This window comes from Chelonoidis abingdonii, chromosome 9, assembly GCF_003597395.2.
Source record: "Chelonoidis abingdonii isolate Lonesome George chromosome 9, CheloAbing_2.0, whole genome shotgun sequence".
Lineage (NCBI taxonomy): Eukaryota > Metazoa > Chordata > Testudines > Testudinidae > Chelonoidis > Chelonoidis abingdonii.
In genome coordinates, this window is record NC_133777.1 from 75,033,393 (window position 1) to 75,050,495 (window position 17,103).

Here is a 17,103-nt window from a genome sequence, read left to right on the forward strand (position 1 = left end):
AGTATACTTGCTTTCCTCAGCTATATTCTCCTGATCTCCCTGCCAAAATTTTGAGTCAATATTCATGATGCATATAAAGCTAGTAGATTATCATTTTTTGTAAATTTCTTTAAATCCGTGATGTCTATTTCTGATAGCCATGAAATATACAAGGTACTGCAGCATCATTTCCCCCACACCGCCCCTTGGAGAGGACACTTCAAGTTTGCCATGATATTAATTCATTTCTGTTAGCTTGGCATAGCAGTACTATACCTTGCATCCTCAATGAAAATTGATGCTCCCTTGTCCCACGTTTCTTTATGCCATGACCTTGAGTGTCAAGAGAAAATATTGCTTTGCATCCTTGTGTTGTCTGAGTCCTGTTTCTCTCTTTATAGGTTATTGCTTGGCACCCTTCAGAGTATCATGTGCTGCAGTGTGATATGTACCGCACATCTGGGAACAGTCAAAATTCTTCAGACTGTTGAGAGAGCTGCATGTAAGAAGTGGGTTTCCCTAACATTTTGCACAGAGATTCAAGTTTTTAAATGGCTGATTCAACATTTCTGAAGGTAAATTGATATTTCATAGTAAGAAGTATTCTTTTAGGGCCTGTCCCAAAGCCCAGGGAAGCCAATAGACTTTGGATTAGGTCCTTAGAGCCAAAATCCTGAGGTCTGTGACACAGACCTCATTGGGTTAAACATCCCTTGACTTCAATGAGGTTTTTTCCTGATTAGGGTCTGGGCAAAGGATTGGTAAAGAACTCAAGATTCAGTCAACAGCTTTTGTGATGCTTGCACAAGGGTTATCTGGAAATGGAGATATGTATCCAAAATGACTCCCTGAGGATGTGGTGATGGTGTGTGTATGAAGGGATAGAGGTATGGGAGAAGAAAAAGGCTTCTATGTAGCTGAGTCGGATGGATGACCCCTTACTAAGACACATTTATTCAAGAATGAGCAGAAATAACAAATGTTTTATTTAAAAGCTGCTCGGCTAGATTCTTAACTCATGGAATTCTGTGAAGTTACTAAATTCAGCAGTTTGAATCTGGCCCATTACAAATATAGAAGACAGAAGAGTCAGTGTCAATGAGTCCTGAGCAATCAGAAGAAATATACAGTAGTCAAACCTCACCTGATCTGATCCCAAATGGAGATGATTGGACCAGTTTAACCTATTTCAGGAAATGGAGACCCCCTTAGGAAATTTCTCCCCCAAATCAAACTGATCCTGAAACAAACTTTTTGAGAGATTTGCAATACCGTAAATACCACCCTCACACATTATTTGTCAATTTTGAGCACCTTTGCACTATCCAGTTTTAGATGGCACTGGAAGCAGAAGTGCTGAATAGTTGGCCTAACCAGAAGATGGAAGCACTAGCTACTTGGTGACAGCTGTTATCACAGTTGTGCCTACACAAATGGTTTGTATAATCTTCAGAATAAATCCATCCTCTGTGCACTTTGATGTTGGTCAATCACTAATCCTAATGGATGACCCTGCCACTCAGTGCCTCACTGAGGGTAAAATTAAAGTACAAAGAATCCTTCACAACAGTGCTTCCCAAACTTGGGATGCTGCTTGTGTAGGGAAAGCCCCTGGTGGGCCGGGCCAGTTTGTTTATCCGCTGCGTCCTCAGGTTCGGCTGATCTTGGCTCCCACTGGCTGTGGTTCGCTGTTCCAGGCCAATGGGAGCTGCCAGAAGTGGTGGTCAGTACATCCCTCAGCCCGTGCCACTTTCCAGCAGCTTGAGGGTTCAATATAGCACTGAATCTTGGGCAGGTGTGAAATTTTACTGAAAGACCCTTCTGGCACATTTATTGGGCAGATATTGAAACAAGCCTTGTTTCTACTCACAGCAGCATGGCAAGAGATATAAAGGAGGCCTCTTACAATATGGTTGTTTCACAATAGGAAAAATGCCTATAAGGAAGTGAAAAGTTTTTCTGAAAATTTTTCTTAAAATGTTTCTAATTGACAAATTCATTGAGACCAACTCTTTCTCAAGAAAAGCTTCTGCTTCAATGGTTTGGTATTTTTTGACTCCCAACCCCCGCTTTTATTTCAAAATTCCTGAGATCTAATAGGGAACATTATCCACCTCTTGCTCCCACCTATCCCAGAGACTCTCACTACAGTAAGCACAACAAGGGGCACCGTAATGGTGAGGCCTTGGCTAGAATCCTAGCACATTAGCCAGAAGGGCTGGTCCAAGATCAGGAGTAGGGGAGCTCATACTGCACCCTTTCAAAAAGTGGCACAGGCACTGCTCCCATAGACAACCAAGAAGAATTTTTGACTGAATCAGCCAGAATTCCACCAGTTGCAGCCACTATTTCCTGATTCTGATCATCTGCTTTATCCCCAGCACAGCCTGGCCCCCTTCCCCTGCATTAACCTCACTGCCTACAGCAGTAAACGAACAAAGAAAGCGAAAACAAAACCCCATAATCCAGTCTTACATTAGTAATTTTAATAATCAAGATTTATGGTCTTAAAATGGGTTTAAAATGAAGGATTTATTTCCAGTGACACACATGTCCGTGAGCAGAAGTCATGCAAATCCAAAATTCCTGTGAGACCCTAGTCTTCCAGACTACACAGGTGAGATTATTTTCTCATTCACCTCATGCACTCACCCGTTACCAACAGAAGAATTTGACCCTATAATAGTTTTTGCTATTTATAATTTACATCATCTGCCTTTTTCATTTGGTGATTTTTTGTCAATGAAAGATTCAGTGTCATTAAATAATATGAATAATGTCATTTCATTGTGTTTCTTAGGCTGGCATCCCTTTTCTTATACTTTACATTCTTTTATCTATATTACATAGATATTAAACAGCAGGAGCCTTAAACAGAATGTAAAGGAACCTTAAAGACTGTGCAGTGCAGAATGCATATGTTATCTGAAAGTTAATTTGTAACCTGCAACTACAGCAAGTCATGGACAATGTAATGTATGTGTGCATGTATGTAAGTATATGTATATCAATATATATCTGTATATCTCTATCTAAATCTGTATTTATATATCTATATCTATATAAAGTGTGTGTATGGAGGTAAATTTGTATTTTTGTGCATGCGCGCGCGCGCACACACACACAAATAACTTCCCTTCCTCAGAAACCAGATTATCGCTTTGGTTGTCTGTGGCAATAAATGAGTATTAATTAGATGTGGCTCCACTTACTGCATGACTCATCTAGAATGGGTAAGGAGGCAGTGTGGGTGGATTGTCAATTACCCATAATACATCCTTGGACAAACGGGCACTGGCCACCCACATATTCAGAAATCCAAATTACCTGTGAAAACTTTCATCACTCCTCAGGTTAACATGAAGAGATTGGTGTGAGTTTTATACAATCTGCTCATCAGGCCGGTGGGGAGAGTCTAGCTGACCTGAGACATAAATATGGCCTAATCACCAAATGTGAATTCAGATCCCTCCTGCTGAGCAGGTAACAGTGTAAAGTGTTTAAACTTATTCCTGCTCAGCAGGTGGTGTCTTAATCAGCATAGGACTCCTACACCTCTTCCTCTGCTTTGCTCTGCAGAGATGCTGACTTCAGGAAGATGGTTTTATTTTACTGTTATGATTTGACTATCTGAATAATTCCTTTAACCCTTTCAGTGCCCTGTGGATGTACATAAAAACCTCTGTGTAAAACTATGTGCTATCCTTACAGAGGTAGCTGTAATGATGGGCCTTTAGGTGAGGGTTGAATGTAAGGAAACTGGCAGTTGGATTCACAGGTGTCTCTATCTTTTGGGGAAAATATTTTTTTGTTCAGTTACCAGAAATTTAGGGCCTGGCCATAACTCAGGATCTAGCTTAGGGCAGATGGCAGGGCACATTCTCCCCTGGCAGGCTGCAGAGATGTAGGATAGCCACATGAATCCTAACCCATCTGGAAGATCCAGGCAGGGGCAGCACCTTCTCCCAAACTGCCCTTGCCACCCTGAATGCTGCCATAAAGGAAGCTCCCATGGAGCCAGGCTCCCTTCCAGTTAGAGGATCTGCAACCTGTGTGCAGTCCTCATATTCCAGCTTCCCACCATCCTCAGTAGAACTGCATCAAATCCACTGCCAGGGTCACCCTCACCCCTACTGCCACAGAAGAGGTGTCTAGATTTATCAAAAGTGCTCACTGCTGTCCTTACTGCTAGCAGGACATTCCCTGAGATAAGAGCCATAGTATACAAAAAATAAATCACAGAGATGAACCTGAACCCAAATCCAAACCCAAATCTGAGTTTTGCATATGCTCCCTATCTTTCAAGCAGGCTGAATCAAATACACTGATCTGATAATACCCACATGTTTGTTTGTGTGTGTGTAAAATCCAGGTCTAAATTTTGCACCCTGAAGCTATGATTCCAGTGTCTCAAATAAATGAATCCACTGAAAACTGTGTTTTAAAGGAGATGCTCAAGTATTTAAGCCCGAATGAAAGCTTCCATCCTTCTAGCCATCGGAAATGTGATGCGGTTGTGATGCTTTTTCTGGCAGGTAAAGAAACAGAATGGGTGGGCAGGTGGGGTGGGGTGGGTGGAAGACGCTTCAATCAGCCAAGATGGGCAGAGCTGATGAGCGAGGCCACTTTGTTTCCAACTTTCACTGGAGTGTCATAGAAGTTCAAGCAGCAAAGCCCTGTGGCAGATGAAGTAGAGGAGGGCTTATCTTTTGATCCCAGAACTTCCCCTGAGTGTCTGTAGGAGTTAGCCTGTCATTAATTTCAAGTGATGGTGGGGCCAAGGCCTCCTGACAGGAAGGCTCTATTGCAGACCTGTGGAACACCTCGGACGCTTGCCGGCTGACCACGAATAGCGCAATCTGGCAGCTGCAGGGGTTTCCCGTCGCTTCCGCTCATACAGGCGCAGGCCTTCTATCTCTTCCTGTGAGGGTGGCGGCGGCTTGGCAGTGACCTCCCATCCTCAGGAAGCAAGCCATCCGTGAGGGGTGGCGGGCGGCGGGAGTGGGGTGGCCCTTGGGTGGGGCTGGCAAAACAGTATTTGTTTGGTGGCTGCAGCACTGACACGCGCTGGCCAGGCAGTGGGAGAACAAAAGAGGGTGTCTGCATCGAAAAGGCAGGAAATGAGGCAGCAGGGGGACAGGGAGACCTGTTGGACTGGGTTGGGGCTTCTCTCTCCTACCCTATTGTTTAATTTAAAAAAAAAAAAACAGAAAGAGAAAAAAAATGAACACATCCTGCGATCTCTTATCAAGCCATCAGCAAGAAAAACAAACAGCTCATTCATCTAGAGGCTGAGGGTGTTTTTGATGCGACTGCTGGACCTGTGAAATCTGTCAGTCCAGACAAACTGAAGAATGGTCAGAAGAATGGGCTCTCCCCTCCCCCCCCTTGCCTTATCACTGACACTAGGGTCTTACTTTTTTGCCACCACAATCTTGTTTGTTTGTTAAGGTTTCTACAGCACTGGGTATTTCCTCACCTACCCCCAGTCCTTTGGGCCTGTGTTCTGTTTTTTAAGGAAGTCTTTCATTCCTCTCTTATCAGCAAAGCAGAAGATTTTGTCCAGGGAGGATGACTGATGTATCCCTTCTCTTGTCCCCTCCCCTTTTTTGGCCAGACATTTTTAATTTCCCACTCTTCCTTCTTCTTCTGAAGGAGCTGACATTTAAAGGAAAACAATGCAATTGCTTTATATAGCTCCGACCTATCTAAGAAGGGTAGGATTTATTTTGGCTACTCTATATACAGGAAAAACTGGATTTACCATCTCAAAACATTACAGAGGGCAGCCTAATTCAGCAAGCTTCAGCAACTTCTCATTGATACACACATACATGCACATGTAAATATTATGTATACAAATAGTGACGCTCAGTTCTTCTTGGCCACTGGCTAAATATATAGATTCACAAATTTTAAGGCCACAAGGAACCATTAGATTATCTGGCCTGACCTCCTGCATAACACAGGCCATAGGATTTCATCCGGTTACCTCTGTATTGAGCCCAATAACTTGTGTTTGACTAAAGTATATCGTCTAGTAAGGCCTTCAGTTTTGATCTGAAGATGTATCTTATCTTGGTATGTTGATGACTCTAAATTCAGTGACTATAGGTCAACTTTGCAGAATGTTTTTTTGTTTGTTTGTTTGTTTGTTTTGGAGTGCAAATGGCCAATATTGATCAGTGAATATAACAAACTTAATCTGAGATCCTGATTTCACAAAGCAGCCTCCAGTCTTGCAAATATAACTGTGAATGTGAATATACCTCTATGTGTATGCTTCTTGAACACTAATATCCAGTATGTGCAGGTGACAAAGTCCATCAGATAGGTGTGCAAATGCTAGACTTGGCACAGAAATCCACATGTAAAAATAGGTTTGATTCTAGCACTTGTATGCACAAGTGCTGGAAACTCTTGGGCACCTTATATCAGTGCCCTCCACCCCTTTTTACTAGCTTTGCTACCATGAAGGGGCACTAATGTAGGAGGATCCAGCTATCTGCAATTCCCTCAATACAAAGGGGAATCCCATGTGGTGTAAACTGGACCTTTTGATCCTGTGCCATTCCTAATCTCAGTCTCTAGCACAGGGTGAATAGCTGAGGTGATCCAGAGGGAAACGGATCTGGTCAGAGCAGTACTGCATGCTGGCTATTCCCAACAGCTGGAATGGCCCTTTGAGGTCATAGGCAGCTGAATGTAAGTTAGAATAGACTTGAGGCTGCTCTCTTCTGTGCCAAACTGGCCCACTGGCCAGCCTCAGCACAAGGGCATTGAGAAGGTGATCTAAAGCCGTTTCTGCCTCCCCATTCACCTCAAATTTTATACCAAACTGAACTTGGATGCAGCAATGAAGCAGGCCCATCATGTGGATGTAAACAAATGGAGCTCACTTTATAAAACTAGGGGCCAGATTTTTATTTACATTAAGGCTGCTTTACAGGGTTCCAGCAATGTAAAGGGCCCTGCAGTAGATGCAAATGTAATTTTTAAATATATAAATACAAATCAGGCGCTAGGGCTCTTAAGATTAAAATTTTAGATGAACCATTGCTATTGGTGCTTCATTTTCTACAAAGCACTCTGTGTTAATACAGAGTGATATATGACTGTGAATGCTGCTTGGAAGCCCACTTGACCTTTCAATCTTGGTACTTTACACAGTAATCATATGCTACATAAATGATGGGAGTGAAGATAATTATTTAGTTCCTTGCACTTCTGAAAAAAAAATCACTACAGTGTTTTCTTTTGCAGACTGCAATATTTCAGAGTTAACCAGAAAGCAGGCTGAGAGCATCACTGTGTTCCCATGATGCTGAAATAGCCATCTGTATATACGATTCCAAAGACTGAGAATGAAGAATTACAAGCACTTGTTCCAAAATTGTCTCTGGTAAGTGAATGGAGGGGCACAATATTTCTGTTTAGTAAAACATAAAGCTCAACGTTTTAGATCAACAGCCAGACATAAGCACCCAAATCCAGATTTATGGGGAGATTTTCAAAGGAAGGAATAAATAGAAGTTAAACACCCAGCTCCCACTGAAAATCAATGGTCAGCTAACTGCCCTGTGAAAACTCCCCATTAGTACCTAAAAAGGAGCCTGATTTTCAGAAGCACCGGAGTTAGCTGTCAAAATTAGGATATTTGGATTTGAAAATTTTGTCCAGATGATTTGGGTCTGCATATACAATTTTGCTATGAATCTCAGCTCTCTCTTCTGCATAGACAAAAGTAGTCTACTAGCCTAACAATCTAGTGATTTAGCTAATTAGCTAAAGCTAATCCACTGGCATATGGTCTTCTGCTAGCCACTCTGTCTTGTGCTGTCCACTGTGGAGATAATCCATCTCTTCCCTCTTTGCAGGGGAGTGCCTGCCCCTTCCATAATCCAGCTTTGGAATTTTCTTTGTGGGACTGTGCAGGGGATGGAAACATTCAGGGAAGGAGTTGGGACCAGAGGATCACCAATCTGTCCTCCCTTCACTATAGGGCTGAAATAAACCCCACAGAGCTGGGGAGGTGCCATGTGGCATTCTGAATAGGAATTATAATATATGGTATGGAATTAGGAACTGCAGGCAAAAGACTGGAATCCAGCTGATGCTAAACCTGGATAGGTGAATTGGTTCTACTAAGAGAAAAAGGGGCAAAAATAGGTGACTAAAAATTGAGATGCAAGACATCTCTAGAGCTTTGAAAAAAGTTCATTTAACCTCCTGTACCTCTGCACCTCATGCTGTTAGTTGGAAGCTATTCTCATATTTTTATTGATCTGGCTGAAACTCAGTATATATTAGAAACCTTACAGGAAGGTCTGATCTTGTTCATTTTCCCCAATTCCTAGGCCAAAGATGTCTGAATAAGGATCAAATAAACACTCAAACTTTTATATGTGAACTGGGATGGAATCTTGGAGCCTCGTATAGTTTATTCATCAGTTGTTTCCAAATCTTATGAGCCTGACTCCATTCATTTAGTAAAAGTCATGATACATCCAATCCTGAAGTTCTGTCACAAACAGGACTTCCACTGATTTTAGGGGGAGTTCTGCGCCTAGCATGATGGTAGGGACAGGCTCTTGAATGCTTTCTTATCCTCCCACTGAGTGTTAATAGGATTCATATTGATTCACTGAGGGGAGATTACGGACCTTAGTGTCTGTTTCATTCGTACATATTGGCCAAACATGCAATATGTGGAAGGTCAATATCTCGTCCATATGCCCCTCACTTTTTTTTTTATTAGTTTAGTTCTTAGCTGTAAGAAATGTGTCCCTAAGATAGCAGCCAACCACAACAGAGGCTGTTAAAATAGGCTCCAGCTACCGGCAGTGAAAAGGAACCCTTCAAAAGCTGATTTTCACACAGAGATTGGCTCCAGATCTTCTTAAACACATACAAACAGAATGATAAAAAGTTAGACAAATATTTGTACATATGGCTAATAAGAACACCTGGCAGAGCAGGTGAACAAGCTAGTGGGGAAGAGATGGATGGATGCAGTCTCATTGTACATACTGCATTCCAATCAACTCACCTTTCTCCTGACAGCTCCATAGAAGGGTCTGTTGAGCCAATGCATGAAGGTGCTAGATCAACAGCCCTACAGACCGCAAGTTCTCTCTCTGCCTAGCATCAGGGTAGATACAGCAGCACCAGTGTATGCTTCCCCACCCCATTGTGACTGAATGTACATGGAGACTCAATGGATCTCTCAGTCACTGGTTCCATAGCTGAGATTGCTAACAAGCTAGTGATGGCTTTGGGATGTAGCCACTTGTCTCCTAGGACCTGGACTGGCACCACCAATTAATTTCACAGTCTACAAAACAACCATTACCTTGTAAAGAATTTCATTTATTACTAGTGATTGATGAATCTCGAGGGGTTTGCTGGGGAGAAGTACCAATTCAACCACCAAACCAGATCTGAACTCCCTGAACCTCTTGAGTGTACAAAATCGGACAGGAAATCTCATCAGATAAGGATGTACTAAGTGATTCGTTGGACTGATTACTCCCAGATGGGCTGGAATTACTGGTAGCACTGTTTTTCTTTGCTATTTGGTGCTTCCACTTCTGGATCAGGCCCTTTGTAAGTACAAAGGTGACCTATACATAATTCATCTATCCATCTATCTAATGCAAATGTCTTTTTAGTGCATGAAGGGTTTGCCTCAACATTTGAGTTGTTTCTTATTTTACCTAAGCTTGCTTTCCCTTTCCTAGTTATTTCTGACATGGGGACAAATTCAACCTTCTTGTAAGAAAGCACAACTCTCACGGGCTGAAGTGGGACTTGAAGACCCCATGTATGTCACTAATACGTAAGCCTTAAAACTCTGACAAGTATATGGACTGTTTCCAGTTACCTCTCATTTTTGCCAGTATTAGCTAGGTTATTTTAGTTGTCACCATAGGTCTTCAGGAGCAATCTGAATGAGCACAGGCCTGGTGGACCAATTCGGAGAAGTTGTTCCATGAATAGTAGGTGGCATGGAAGAAATTATAGGGGTGGTTGTAGAAGAAGTAGACACAAGAGACAACAAGACTACCAGCCTTGGCAGAGTGCAGAAGGTGACAAGGACCAAAAGGGAGGGAAGGGTAAAGTTGTATAGGGCTTTGAATGGGAGGACAAGGAACTTGAACTTGATGCACTAGAGGAGTGGAGGGCCAGTGAGAGGATTCAAAGAAGGGAATGCTTTTGTGAGGAAGATGTTCTTAGTGGCAATATTTTGTATAAACTGGAATGGAGGATCAGGAAGGCCAGGGAGGAGGAGATTACACAAACTGTTAGGCTTGTAAAGCCTAAGTATTACTTACAAGAGGAAAAAAAAAAGCTCCGCTACTATGAAGCTGAGATGTGTCCATGAGTGACAGCCAACTTTGATGACACAACATCTTCATTCAGGTTCACTACTGATTAGGAAGAGAGGAATGACCATCTGAGTACAAATCAATGGTCCATCTAGTTCTCTAGCTCGTCTCTTGACAGTGGCAATTTTGAAAGATGAGAATTGAAGATTACTAAACTGTGGAGTAGTCTCCCAAGGGAAGTGGTAGAAATCCCATGTTAGGGGACTTTTACAACTAGACCAGACAAAACACTAGAAAATGTACTGCACCTGTAGAAAGCAATTCTGCATCAGTAGAGAGATGGATTGAATGATCTAATATGGCTCTAGCATCTATAACTCCTGTGATTCTATGAATCACTTCTGTGTACGGCAACACAGAGAGTAAATACAGTACACAATAGATTCATCTGCTATTTTGATATATATGTAACAGTAACATGAGTAAATTAGGCAGACAAATTCCAAAATGAAATGTATTTGACTCTACAGTTCTAAATCCATCTTTTCAAACTAGCTGAGGTACAGCATCCTACACTGAGCTCTAAACTGGTGCAGGCTGTAGTAGTTATGTGTAAGGTCTGTTAATAGTGAAGAATTATCACCATTATTCAGCTAACCTTTTCTCTGTCAACAGTTAGCGTTTCCTGACAGAGTGATATGTTTTTGATTAATATGAAGGCCACACAAACAATCTATATCTTCCATGCATTTTAAGATTAAACATATGGAACAATTTGCAAACGTAGACAATAAATATTGAAGAAATCGCAACTTGTGATGTAACTTGCTCTGTGATTTGGGAGAGAGAATAGAAACACACACTTGATTTGCCCACATAGGTCAAACTGCCACTGAGTAATCACTACTGCTCCAGTATTCTGCATGGAGAAAACTTTAGCATTGCAATTATACAGGGATTAAGAATTATGTGCAAAGATTTTACTCTGAATGAGGAGATTTCAAAACTTCTACCCTGGCACTGTTCAACTGCAGAAGAGAGCATTTCACATGGAGCTAGACAAATGCTTTTATAGCATATTTATTTTATTTTATTTTATTTTATCTTCTTTTTTTTAGTTTATGACCTTCCTTGTTCTTAACATTCCTGGTGTAAACTCCTACATTCCCAAGCTTATTTTCTCGCTGCTCCTCAATCCTTCCCCATCCTTGGTGTGACCTTTCTATGGCCCTTCTTAACTCTCTTCATTAAGAGTTTTTCCGTTTTGCAGTGTATGTAGTATAAAATTTGTGATGCCGGCTAGACCATATGTAGAGATGTTCTGTGACAGATAGATGTGGGCCTCAAATTGAGTTCCAGATAAACTTCCCCCTGTCAAACTCTGGAAAAATTCAAATTAGGATCCAGATCCACAGCTACTCTTCATGACATAGACCTGTACCAATAGTGAACTAAATCAGAAATTTGAACTGAAACAGATAAACATTAGATTTGGAACTAATTGCAGTTCAGATCCCAATTCCATGGCTTGGGCTCATCTCCAGCGTGCATCTATATAGAACACAAAACATAACGAGGCATATAGCAGAGTTGGTCAAATTACATAAAAGGCAATTCATAGAATTCTTTTCTAAATAAAGTAAAATGTTGAGTTTGCATATTATTAATTACTTGTGAATATTTCTCAGATTGCTAGCATTCATGAAAATACTTGCAATTCTGGAAAGTTTCATGAATTTTAGCAAAACTGATTACTCATCCAGAAATTCATCCGGAATGGTAGTATTAGCTCTTTAGTCTTCTTCATTCATTATTCTCCTGTTAAATAAATTGAATCATCCAGAGGCAAGAAAAAAGGTAACGTGAACAATCCCACACCCTAAAAGGCCTAAACCATAGGCTGATATTTGTTTGGCAAACAAAACAAAACAAAACAAAACAAAAGAAGAAAGAAAAAGATGAATACATATGAATAGAGTTGATTGGAAAGTTTCCCTCTAAACATGTTTTGCAATGGAAAATGAAAAACATTTTCATGACAATATTTGCAAATTTTTTCTCCCCATATTTGGACTATCTTTACTTATGAATTTGTGAACTGACAAGAGGTTTAAATGTGCAACAAATATTATGGCCAAAGAATAATTCAATTTGGTATATTCAACTTTTATATACAGCAATTTCTTTAATAAGCATTGGCTGCTAATATTGGTCATTGTAATGTCCCCGAACACCCAGAATTCTAGTTTTACTTACACCTATAAATCAAGAATAACTCAAGGGAGTTATACCTGTGTAAACCCAATGATATAACCCTCTATACCAGTGTTTCCCAAACTTGAGATGCCGCTTGTTTAGGGAAAGCCCCTGGCTGGCAGGGCCAGTTCGTTTACCTGCCGCATCCACAGGTTCGGCCAATCAAGGCTCCCACTGGCCGTGGTTTGCTGATCCAGGCCAATGGGAGCTGCTGAAAGTGATGCAAGATGAGGGATGTACTGGCCACCAGTTCCCGCAGCTCCCATTGGCCTGGAGCAGCAAACTGTGGCCAGTGGGAGCCGTGATCAGCCGGAACTATGGACACTGCAGGTAAACAAACTGGCCTGACCCACCAGGGGCTTTCCCTGCACAAGCGGCTTCCCAAGTTTGGGAAACACTGCTCTATACTACTGTTATGGATGTAATACCAATGTTCAATAAGCAAGTACAGATATTTATATAATGTCTTTCTTGTAATTGGATTGTCCATAAAAGAATCCACAATTGCAATGAACAAATCTTCGGTGAGACTCAGAGTTGGAATAGGATGTGAGAGTTGTAGAAGTCCAGAAGATTTTTTGTTACCTGTAGGTTTTCAGATTAGCCAGGATGTGTGCAGAGAGACTTGCACAATAATCTAGCTGAAAAAAACCTAAATGTTGTGACATTAGCAAGTAGTTTATAATTAAAGTATGTTGCCATTTCACCATGCTTTCATTTATAGGAGAAAGAGCAAATTCTATTCTGTGTGAACTTTAGATACATCCAACTTTTTTCTTTGTTCTTTTCTTTAAAGCTTTGCAACAAATGCATCCCCATATGCTTATATTAGTTAATCTAGTATTAAACATATTGGCTGTGCAAAATGTTGGCATGCATTAATAAATGTTTTCATATTTTTTTTATTCTTTTTTTTTTCTTTAGATTCTTCTTTTGACTACACAAGCAACAGCTGTCTAGCTTCCTGTTCAGCACTGGATCTAATGCCTCTACAGAAATCTAGGTCAAAACACTTGGAATGCATGAATATCAAACAGAGTTTTCAAAACAGCAAATGAATACATCTTTAACTGGTGACATTTTCCTGTAGCATATGGCTGCAAGCTCAGGGGACTGCATGCTTTTTTGATGAATATGTTCCGTCAAAAACTAAGGAATGGCAGTGGGCTTATATCACCTTCTGTTTTGCCTTATGAAATGATAATGCAAACTCATAGGTAAGAACCACTATCATACGACTTTTACCTTTTGTCTAATCCAAAAGTAGTACAAGGCTACTGGTAAAGCAACTAACTCTCAGGTATGAAAATAGCTGTCCAAGTTGCACTTTTGTAAAGCAGTTGCCCATGTCATGGAGGGCATGAGTTTAGCTACATTTCCATATTTGTCGAAAGCAGTAAGATGCAGAACAAGGAAGCAGACACAATTAGTTAAAAGGCTTTGTGGCATCATTACACTATACAAAGCATTTCAGCAAAATAATGACCTTCTATAGCAAAGGTAATATTAATACCAGTGTAGACAATTAAGCAAAGTTGTATGTCTTGTAATGATGGAAAATGGAAAATAAAAGAATAGGATGGAATAAAAATGGGGATTTAAAAAGAAAAAAAAGCAAAACCAAAAATCATTAAAGTGCACTAGAAAACTGGTCTGCAAAGTCTATCCATTGTTATTTATATAGAATGCATTGGCCTAAGAGGAAGGGGTATCCATGTATCAGTGCTAAAGACAAGAACTGGTTGAATAATTGAAAGCATTATCTGCAAATAATCCACTTGCTGATAAATAGAAAAAATTGAGACTAATTTATTTGAGGAATATTATTAAATCATCTCTATAGCTAGTTGAGTAATGAAATAAAATGTATTCATTGGCAATGTGTTCATTACTGAGGTAGGTGGAACATCATTTTATAAAATATTCTCAAACTATTCCCTAAGAACAAGGCCGTGGTTCAGCAATGGACTTAATCATGTGCCTAACTTTAAGCATATGAGTTGTCCCATTGACTTTAATGGATGATTCAGATGCTTAAAGTTAGGCATGCGTTGCTGAACTAGGGCTTAGATTCTGATCTCAATTACCCGAGGGGTGAAATTTTGAGTCCACTGAGGTCAATGGCAAAATTTCAACTGACTTCAGTGGGTTGACGATTACTCTTCCCCCCCCACACACATCCCCACCACCAACAATCATTGGAGTTATTCTAGATTTATGATTGTGTAACTAACGTCAGAATCTAGCTCATTGGACCAAATGATGGTGCTGTGAGAATGTGAACACAGGGAGTATCACCTCTACTGCTCCAACATTGGTAGAAGATATGTGTATAAGACAGCCCAATACCCCCTGAATGCAAGGTGTATGCAAAGCAGCAGCAGCAGTTGCTCCTTCCAAAAAATATAGCCATATCTTCCTGCTGTCCCTCAACCCTGTGGAAGTGGATCTTGGCTGTGGCCAAGCTCCCAGCTCCATCCAGATATGCCCCTGGCTGTCCCCGACTACTTGTTCCCCCAAAGCTGCAGCTAGTAATACATAATAGGAATGGTTAATAATGATGCTCATCTCACAGTCTCCCTTTCATTCTACTTATCCCATATTAAAAATAAAATAAAATAGAACAATGAGCTCCCCAACCCACCAAGCCCAGTCCACAGCTCCAGCTAAAGCCTGAAGAAATAGATGAGCCCCTCCACAAGCCCTGAAGGACAACAGATTTGAGCCAAAGAGGGCAAAGAATTCCAGAGCTGAGAGCCTTTCTATGAGAACACCTTGACCTCAGCTCCCAGATACACATATCTAAGGATGGATAGCACACACCTCGCAGCTGATCTCTAATGTCAGATTAAAACATGGAGGGAGAAGCAGAAAACCCAACCAAAGAATTTTCAGCTGCACTGCTCTCATTCTCTGACTTTAAATGGGAGTGAGGCATGCCTGCATTCTGATTTAGTAAAGGTTTATTTCACTACCTAAGCTATTAGAATGAATCATTACAATGTATCTTCAATGTGTGGTAAGTACAATGCCTTTTCCTAAGGGTCTGTAAAAAGGGAGATTGACTTCCCTTAAACAGGTGTATTAACCAAAGCGAAACAGTTAGGATGTACATGTGGGGGCCACGTATAGTCTTATGATCTATCTAGCAATCTAATCTTCTCTCTTCCACCGCTGGTACCAAAGCACTAATTTTAGGGACACTTGGACCATTTCTGGTGAGCATGGTATCGTTATTATCAATCGCATGAGGTAATAAACAAGTTTTAAAAGAGGTTTTAAACATATGATCCAGTGAAAGAGGATAGCCCTGAAAGATGAAGAGGGAGGTATTATAATACAATGTCACCATTTTCTCTATTTTTATCCACATACAATGCATTTTCACTGTTTTCGTGACAAACCCTTGAACTCACTAAGCAGAGATTTAGAGATTTGTGTGAACCAGCATTTTTCATCCGAACACATCGAAACTTTGGGAGGCTCAAACTCTGGATCTTCATTAGCATTTTGCTTCTGGCCAAATCAAAACACCAGAGCTAAACAACTTGGAACTCAGAATGATTTAGAAGCTTAACTAGCTCTGGATCAGTGTTTAGATCCCCTGCAATGGGGCATATTAGAAAAAACAAACAAACAAACAAAAAAAACCCTAGATCAAAACATTTGGGGAGGTTCAGAATCTAGATTTACATTTTGTTTTTAGGCTCATTCTCAGAAGAGACTTAGTCTCTGTCAGAAAGAAACAAAAGACTTCAGAAATAGTTTGCATTGTTCATAGATTTATAATCTTATTTAATTGTTGATGTCTTAGTTGTCCACATTGAATGTGAAGAACTTCAAGGAAATTCTCAACCTCCTAACAGTATGGTCAACTCTGCCCAAGAGTGCTGGATGTAAGATGAACCAGGGCCCTTGTGAGGTTAGCAGCAAGAGATCATTTTGTGGTGTATGTTGATAGGTGATTCTGTTTCTTGTATTCCAGATTTTAACACATGTTCTTCACTTAACTGGTCATTTCCACATTATCAATGTAATGAACTGTGGGACTGTAACTGGGGCTGGATGAATTTTTTTGAATGAAAAGTATTTTAACTGAAAAATGGCTTTTTAATAGGAAAAATATATCACTAAAAGTTGATTTTTTAAAATTGGGGAAATTTTTGAATTTTTGGCAACATTTTAAAATCAAAATGGCTATTAGAATGCTCGATTTACCAAAATGAAGCATTTTTGGTATTATCTTTTTTTCATTCTTCAAAAAAAAATTGTCAAACAAAAAAAGTCACAAAATATTTTCTTATTGTTTCAGTAAGGTGTTTGATATAAATTTTGGTGAAAAAAATGAAAAGTGGGTCACTGCAAAATGGACAAAATTTCAAAACATTTTGCAAAGGTTTTTTTTTTCCAGTTTCTATCAGTTCTAAGTGTTGTCTTCTATTAAACTTCAATACCCTCTATTTTAAATACTTTCTTGTCATGCAAGTGGAACTTCATAAAACCCCGCTCTAGCAACACCAACTTTCCAATCTTCACACTA